Source organism: Trifolium pratense, linkage group LG4 (genome assembly GCF_020283565.1).
Source record: "Trifolium pratense cultivar HEN17-A07 linkage group LG4, ARS_RC_1.1, whole genome shotgun sequence".
Classification (NCBI taxonomy): Eukaryota; Viridiplantae; Streptophyta; class Magnoliopsida; order Fabales; family Fabaceae; genus Trifolium; species Trifolium pratense.
The window spans coordinates 38,388,328-38,397,084 of record NC_060062.1 but is presented as its reverse complement, the minus strand read 5'-3'; the positions used below and the strand labels follow the sequence as shown (position 1 = coordinate 38,397,084).

Genomic DNA, 8,757 nt, shown 5'->3' with positions numbered 1-8,757 from the left:
GTAGAGATATTTTAATCTTATCTTATTCTTATTATTCTTATTCTTATTATACTAAATGCAAGGCTGTTTTGGAAGCCCTAATTCTATGGTGATTTGAAACCCTAATTTTTTGTCCAATTGTCACTTGACATCTTTGTGTATTAGCCAATAAAATGTTGACAACTCTAGGTTTGCATCCCTAATTTCCTTCTCCCTTGGTAACCCTAATTCCTGGCAAACCACATGTTGAGAAGTGAGAACTAGAAACTTACACATGGATAGCTACATGGAACACATGCATTGGGCCCAATAAAATATATATATTTCTTTTTTCCCAATTTTTTTTCATTTGTCAAGTGTTTTTCTCTCTCTTCTCTCTTTTCTCTCTCTCTCTCCTACTTTCTCTTTTCTCACCATCCTCACTCACACTCTCATCTCTCTTTACCCTCAACCATTCCCAATCTCTTTCTCTCTGCCCTCCCCCATCTAATCCTAACCTCCACCACCATCTACAAATCAATCACTCGTGAGTGATTTTTTGCCGAGTGAAAGAAGATTTGCCGGCGGGAGAGAAGTTCCGGCGAGGAGGAGTTCCGGCCGAGAGAATTCTTGTGGCGGTGACACGGTGGTGCTTGGCGACGGCGGCGACGATTTCTCATTCTTTCCTCTGGTTAGATCCCTTACTTTCTATACTTTATTTATTTTATTTTATTTTTTTGTGTTGCTTTTTTTTTTGTTAGGATAGTTGAAGATTGGAGGTGGTGGTGATGTGTGGTAGTTATGGTGGATGGTGATAGTGATGATTTTTTTTAGGTTTTTTCTGTTCTTCCCCTATCAATTTTATGCTCTGCAAAAAACCTCAACATTGAACTTAAATACGGTGGATGGTGATAGTGATGATTTTTTCACTCTTTAATGATGTTTGTTTTATTGATTGAAAATGGTGGTTTGGTTTGGGAATGATTTGTTTTGATTAATTTGTGTGTTGAAGAAGGTTGGTGTTTGAATTTGGAAATATTGATGTGTTTTTGTGGCTTAATGGCAAGCTCTCCTCTCTGTTTTGGTTCTGCCTAGCTTCCTGTTTTTTTCTCTACTCTCCTCCTCTTCCTCAGTTTTTTTGCTTCCAATTTATATACTTAATTGATGAATCTTGCATTGTTTTATTTTTACTTTTTTCATTTTTGTTTTAGGTTACACCATTTTCTTAAACTGACAATGAAGTAAAGTTCTAGATGGATTTGAATTTCAGTAGAAAGACCACTAATTGGGTGAGAAGAAATTTAGTATAACATTTTTTTTTTATTTATTTGATCGAAAGGGATTTTTACAAAGACATGACTATAATATAATTGTTAATGGTATTTCATGCAATGATTTGGTTAATCTTTTTCCACTTATTTTGTCGTAGATAGAACCGTCCTCCGGTTCTATCTTCGACAAACAATTTTCAGGCATCGTGTTGTTCAAACAATGGATCCGTTGAAATCACTGAAGAAAGGATCAAATCGTTAGATCTAGAGGTTAGAAAAATTGAATTTGAAGAATTGTTACTACTACAATTGTCATGCTTTTTCTCTCATTATTATTCATGATTTCATTCTAATTTTTATTAAATTTATTGTAACGCATTAAACTTTCTATTTACAGGTGGAGAGAGCACAAGTTGAAACGTCGACGTGTAATTACCGTGAAGAAAAAACACGGAGGTTAGTTTTTGAAATTGCTGATTTATATTTTTCATGCATAAAGTCCATGTATATGATTTAGTGCAGAACTGATTATTCAATTGACTTTACAATTTTTTAAAAATTTGAAAAGTTAAGTACTATATGTATTACTATATGTTAATGTTAATTTTGTCTTGATTCATGGAATGTGGATTAATCTTTTTTGCCCTTAGAGTTTAGCATATGATTTTGTGTAAGGTTTTTCAATTGACTTTTCAAATTTGGTTGTTTGAGTTGTGAAGTTAAGTGGCACGTGTAATATATGTTGATGTTAAGCTTCCACATACTCTTTTGTTGGGTTTTTTAGTTTTAGTTTTGTTTTCAGTGAAGCATTACAGATTTGGATTTTAAATGTGTATTTTAAGATCAAACAGATCATGTTGCAACTGCATACTTTGAATGTGCTTGACTGAGTTGAAACATGAGCAATCCTATCTTTAGATTGGACAGCCTGAGATACATGACTGGCAAATTCAGGATTTTCCAGCTGTAACAAATCAGAAGCATATTTTTTCTAGAATATAGGTTTAAATTGGGTATGCTTTTTATGATTTGGTAGTCACAGTTATTAATTGACATCATTGGTTTGTATTCATATAAACAGATGGGAATAAGCGCAGTTGATTCTTCAGTTGCTGGTCTTGGTGGCTGTCCATATGCTAAGGGGGCTTCGGGAAATGTAGCTACCGAAGATGTTGTGGACATGCTTAATGCTCCCCTCTGGTTCCTTGGGTTATCACTGGTAGTTAACGAGTAATTTTTCCTTCGTAATTTTTTTGCACAAATTGTTAATTAATGAGTAACCGCGGGAAACTTGAAACAGTTGATTATTGATGAGGGAATAGAACAATTTATATACATTTCTATTAAAAATCCACTAGAGGAGTAGTGGCAGTTGCCCTCACAAACTATAACTTATATCCACCACTGGTTAACAGATTCAGTGATGACAATAGACCACAGCTCATAGACGGGTATTCTTAAATATCTTGGTTAATTAGAATTATGATCTACTGAAGTTTGGGTGGAGAATCGATTACTAGTGCTTTGTGGGCTTGTATTGTTGAATAATTGGTCTTTTGCTACTGGCAAGCCTGTGTTGCCTTTGTAAGGATTGCTACTGCCGAGCAGAAACATCATGGCGGTCTTTTGAGTTTGATAGGAGAATATGAGGCTGTTATTAATAATTTATACCCTTCTGTTTTGCCTTGTGTGGAAATACTGATATCTGAAATTGTCTTTTTCAAACTAATTTGTTTGTATCAACTAACAAAGCTTTGCAAAATATTTTGCCATCATTTAGGTATATCCAAACATGAGAGCGGCATTCATGGATATCATTTGAGGTAAGGCTCTTATATGTCATGTTTCAGCTCTATTATGTTTCCTATTTGCCTCTTTGACCTGTCATCACTTGCTTGGACAATATTGATTTTGAGTTTGCATACTTACATCATGCATTTTTAATTTGCTTGGACAGTTTGCACTCTGATTGGTCCATGCTTCAAATCTTTGCATAAGCACTATCCAGGCATCAAGTGGCATGATTGTAGATGCAAATGCAACGCAAGATGAATTGATATCTACTCCTACTACTGTAAGTCTATATTAACTCTTAACAATATTCCACTTTATTCTTTGATCAAATCTTTATTATTTTACTACTTTTTGTGTAAATTTTACAGTTTTAATTAATTCTCCTTTTACAAGTTTGATTGATTGCCTCATTGAATTGCACTTTCACGACTCATGTTTTTTTTTGGGTTACAAATGTGTATTTTATATTTAGCCAGCCGACACCTAAAACTAATAAGCATCAATGGCAGGTACAGTTCATCACCAAATGGTTTTGGAGGAGTATCTGCGCATTTTGATGTTCCTTTGTTCAGGTAAACAATGTGGATTCATGTGCTCTTTTCTCTTTTACTTTGGAGTTTGAGTGGTATTTCTTGATTTCTATCAATTTTGTATGTTTGCTCATTTCCTACACTTTTCATGGTGTCAAATTTTGTTCTACGGATGCAGTGACGAACACACAGTCGGTTTCAAGGCCACGATGACTTCTTATACTTTATCTCCATGTTCTCTACAGCAGATCATCCCAACAAGTGAGTTTAATTGTTATCCAATTTCTCCATTTTCTTTCTTCTTTTTCTTCCGGTGTTTTTCTTCCTAATTTTGCTTGTGTCATTGTTGCTTTTCATCTTTAGAGGGTAATATAAAAGTTCAACTTCAGGAAAAAAAAAAAGAAAAAGGATTAATCCGAAGTCCCTTACTGCACATTAAATATTGTAGTCTCTTACTTTAAATTCATGCCTTAAATTTGTTAAATGATCACATGGTCTATCTTAAGAATTAACATTTCCGAATTCCAATAACCAGGGACTATGAGTGAACCTCCAATTCCCTGTTTTAAATTGTGTTTTTATTTTAACAAAAGGATGCATCTAACACTTGATAGTGGAAAATGTATTTCCAATAGAATGAAAATGATAGATATGGATTGTAAAATTTGAAATTTCTAGATTATTTGATGATTTATTTTCTAATATTTGTTGAGATTGTGTTTTTTGCAGATAAAGGATGGATTAGCTTGAAAGTTTTAATCATCTGTGTTATAAGAGGTAGTTTCTCTTCTTCTATCTCTTACATTATGATCCTTAATTCCATGTGTTAACAATGAAAGTTAAAAGTGGTTTTTCCATGATGTAGCTATTGGGGGTTTGTTTTGTTGGTTTGGGAGATTAGGGATCTTCCAATTAGAAACACACTAATTAAGCAACTAAACCCCTTCTTTTTTTTTTGTAAGCAACTTTTTATTCATTTTTTACTTGTGCATATAAATTTGGAACTCATGTTGGCGAATCATAATTGCTACTTTTTAGGGGAGGAGGGATAGGTATGTATGGTTACTACTATTTTATAGGGATGACTACATCATCATTGATACTTTTTAGGATGTCTTGAGCATCCAATCCTATATTTTTGAATAACTCCTTCACTAATACACACATATTTTCTCATTGATCAAATGCACCACTCTTCTAATTTTCTTTTCTATTCATCTCCTCTTAAATAAATAAAGGGTTAGAAGAAGATAATTTTGACATGTTGAGTGTTGAAGTAATTGACTTTTTCTTAATGGAAAATTGATTGGTATTTGATTATATTTTATCTTCTTATGGTTTTTTTTTTTTTTTGCACTTGAATTGCAGAGTATTATAGTATGGGGAAATATTGGTGGTGTTTGATATAGGTTACCTGATTATGCCTTTTTTCCTTTTGAAATGCTAGAGGTAAAAAGATTCTAACTTCTGCATTAATTTTCTCTGATTATGTCTCTTTGTGATATTTCAATTAATTGAATTTCTTTAGTTTTGTTTGGTCGGTGGAATTAGATTTTTATTGAGCATGGCTTAAGTGGTGGGGATTGAAACATAGATGAAAAACTTCTATATACACCATGCATGTTCTCATTTAAACTAATGAGGTGAAAAGTACAAGCAATACTAATGAGGTAAATTTTTTGTCACATAGGAGTAACGTGGTTCTATTTGTAACATTTGAACATCATAATTGTCTTGGCAAAATTAGCACTTTTATTGTGTGAATTATATTTTTTTTTTATTTATATTGAAATTTACTTTTTAACAATTAAGATTATTTTTTCTGCTTGATTGCTTGCTTTTTAGATGTTAGTTATTCTTGATTTGATTATCCATTTGATTTTCTCCATGACTATGGATAAACTATGTTCAATATAACTATATGCTGGTAACATTCAATGTAGTTATCTTTTTATCTCAGATATGATGAATTTCCAAATTTTATGCAGGGAACTTTAGATTGTAGGATATGATAGAAGATTATCAATTTGGTTTTGGGCCTTCGATCTATATGTCCTAAAGAGGGAGGGACCTGGAGTTTGAAGTTATCAACCAAATTAATGGAAAAAAGGAGCTATGATTATTTTTGAATTATTGTTTAGAGGAAGAGAGAAATAGATTGAGTCTATGTATTGATGTTTTTCTTTAAAGTATATCCTAATGCACTCTTGCATCCTTATTGTGCATTGAAACTTTTTTTTCTTCATATTGTCATGATAATGATAATTTATGTGGTTGTTTTTGTAAATTGAATTTGGCTTCATATGATACAATGAGATTGGCCTAGAAAAATCTTATACATTGAAGGTTGATGAGAGGAAAGGAAGGTAAAAATAATTCTCATATGTTGAAGAATACTATTTTGGAACTTGCTATCATGTCCTTCACAAAATTCTTCTATCATCACTAAAATTTCTCCTACCTATATTTTGAATAGCACTCCTATGTCCCATAGCACTTCTATCTATTCTCAAAATAGTAGTAATCTTCTTTCTATAAATGTCATGGGTCATAGAAAGTTCCATTATAAAATTTGGTGTGATGATTCTCTTGAAGTGTGAGTCTGCATTTATGTTTGCAATGATCAATTATGTTTAACCCACTTAATTAAGATTAAATTATATGATGCCTTTAATTTAAAACATCCTATATTTGCAATGATATATTATGCTTAACCCACTTAATTGACAGCATTCATGATTGAAATAAATTTGGTGTTCCGCCAAATGAACCAATTTGATTAATTTTTATATGCTTATGACTAACTTCATTTGGCTCATAGCATCCATGATTGACAACAACCATGATTGTTATGTATATGACGTTCTTTCAAACCCGTGCATCGCACGGGGCGGTGACTAGTTTTCTTTACTAGTTAGCTATTATGATTTTATTGTATCTTTTCAAAACAAATTGGAATAAACATAATTGTTATTAATTAAAGTAACACTATTGACCATTTTACACCTCATATGGACATTTTCTTGTATCACACACATGAAAGTTCTAATAACTCCTTCCTAGTGTTAACAATCCATAGAAAGAGAAAACATAAAGTGGCTAGGGTTTTATTAGGAACAACCAAAAAATATTTGAGTACAAAACAATAGAAAGGTATAAATACTAAAGTATAAAAGACTAAACTACCCTTAATATAATATATTATATAACATTCCCCCTCAAACTCATGATGCATTAACAGGAAGCATCGAGAGTTTGTCAATCAAGAAATGAAAACGTTTAATAGAATGAGTTTTCGTGAACAAGTCTGCAATCTGCAAGGAGGAAGAAACAAATGGTAAAGTGATAGTGCCATGTTGAAGATGATGGCGAGTGAGGTGACAATCAATCTCAATGTGTTTGGTGCGTTCATGAAAGACCGAGTTATGAGCAATTTGAATGGCACTTTTGTTATCACAATACATAGGAGTTGGTTTAGACAGCGGAACACCCATATCAGAAAGAAGCCAACGTAACCACACTATTTCCGAAGTGGTAGTGGCCATAGCACGATACTCTGCTTATGTTGAAGAACGAGATACAATGTCTTGCTTCTTGCTCTTCCAAGATATAAGAGAATCTCCTAGAAAAATACAAAAACCTGTAGTAGACTTGCGATCAGTGGGATCACCAGCCCAATCTGCATCAGAGTAAGCATGTAACTCCAACGAAGAAGATGAAGGAAAAAGAAGACTCTGAAATTGAGTTCCTCGGAGATAACGAAGAATGCGAAGAACAGCTGCCCAATGCACTATAGTAGGAGAAACAACAAACTGACTGACAATGTGCACTGCATAAGCAATATCTGGTCTGGTAATAGTAAGATACACCAAGCTGCCAACTAAAGTACGATACAGAGTGGGATCCGATAAAGGAACACCATCAGAGGGAGCATATTTCACATTGAGCTCAAGAGGGCTATCTGCTGATCTGGTATCAGAAATACGAGATTGTTCAAGAATGTTGGCAATATATTTAGATTGTGAAAGAAGATAACCTCTAGGGGAGTATGCAACCTCAATCCCCAAAAAATATCAAAGAGGGCCTAAATCATTCATCTCAAATTGTTTAGCTAACTGTAATTTCAACTCATCGATCCCATTAACATCATCACCTATAATAATCATATCATCAACATATAGGGATAATAGAATACGACCATGAGAATTGGTCCTAAGAAATAAAGCAGAATCATGATCACTAGAGCGGAACCCAAGAGATGTAATTACGGTAGAAAACTTCTCAAACCAAGCTCGTGGAGCTTGTTTCAGACCATATAGAGCTTTCTTCAACTTACACACTGCTCCCTTATTATGAGAAATACCTGGTGGAGGTACCATATAAACTTCCTCCTGAAGATCGCCATTTAGAAATGCATTTTTAACATCCATTTGAAAAATATTTCATTGACGAACAGAAGCAACAACAATAAGAGTACGAATAGTAGTCATCTTGACAACATGAGCAAATGTTTCTTCATAATCCATGCCATACTGTTGAGAGAAACCCTTAGCAACAAGACGAGCTTTGTATCGCTCAACTGACCCATCAGATTTGGTTTTGATCTTGTATACCCAACGAGACCCAATAGCACGTTTTCCTGGTGGAAGAGGTACTAAATCCCAAGTATTTGTCTTATGCAAAGCAGCAAGTTCCTCTGCCATAGCCTGCTGCCAAAGAGGATCAAGAATAGCTTCTTTATAGGAAGAAGGCTCAGACAAATTGTGAATGGAGGTTAGAAAAGAGGCAAAAGAAGGGGAATAAGTGGAATAAACAAAATCAGGCAATTGAGTAGACTTACGATCACGAGAGGGATAACGAGGAGAAGGGGCTGTGGATGGCGTAGGATCAACAGTCACAAGAGGTTGTTGGATAGTCGTGGGGATAGAGGGAGCATTTGTATCTGGAGTGGCAATAGTGTCAGCCCTGCAATTGTCAATAGTACAATCACTAGAAATATCATCATCAAAGGCAAAAGGATCAATATGAGCAAGCTCGGACCTGGTAGGAGTATCTGAATCAGAAGAAAGAGAGTAAAATGGTATGTGCTCAAGAAACACAACATGACGAGAAACATACAATTTTTTATTAATAGGATTATAACAACGATAACCCTTTTGACCATCTCCATAACCAAGAAAAACACATATTGCAGAGCGAGGACA

At 34.0% G+C, this 8,757-nt stretch overlaps 1 long non-coding RNA gene across 20 annotated transcripts; it reads left to right on the top strand.

Moving 5' to 3' along the window:
• Positions 1–331: 331 nt before the first annotated feature.
• LOC123882194 lies at positions 332–5,893 on the top strand. Of its 20 annotated transcripts, none has more exons than XR_006799726.1 (13): positions 332–649; positions 1,170–1,247; positions 1,388–1,499; positions 1,627–1,685; positions 2,311–2,448; positions 3,010–3,052; positions 3,187–3,303; positions 3,539–3,595; positions 3,732–3,814; positions 4,283–4,330; positions 4,922–5,002; positions 5,105–5,223; positions 5,542–5,893. It is a non-coding gene; the product is annotated as an uncharacterized LOC123882194 (long non-coding RNA). The 20 variants fall into 20 exon arrangements; XR_006799718.1 differs by having other exon boundaries at positions 3,533–3,595; XR_006799717.1 differs by having other exon boundaries at positions 3,533–3,595; positions 5,082–5,223.
• The last annotated feature ends 2,864 nt before the right edge of the window (positions 5,894–8,757 follow it).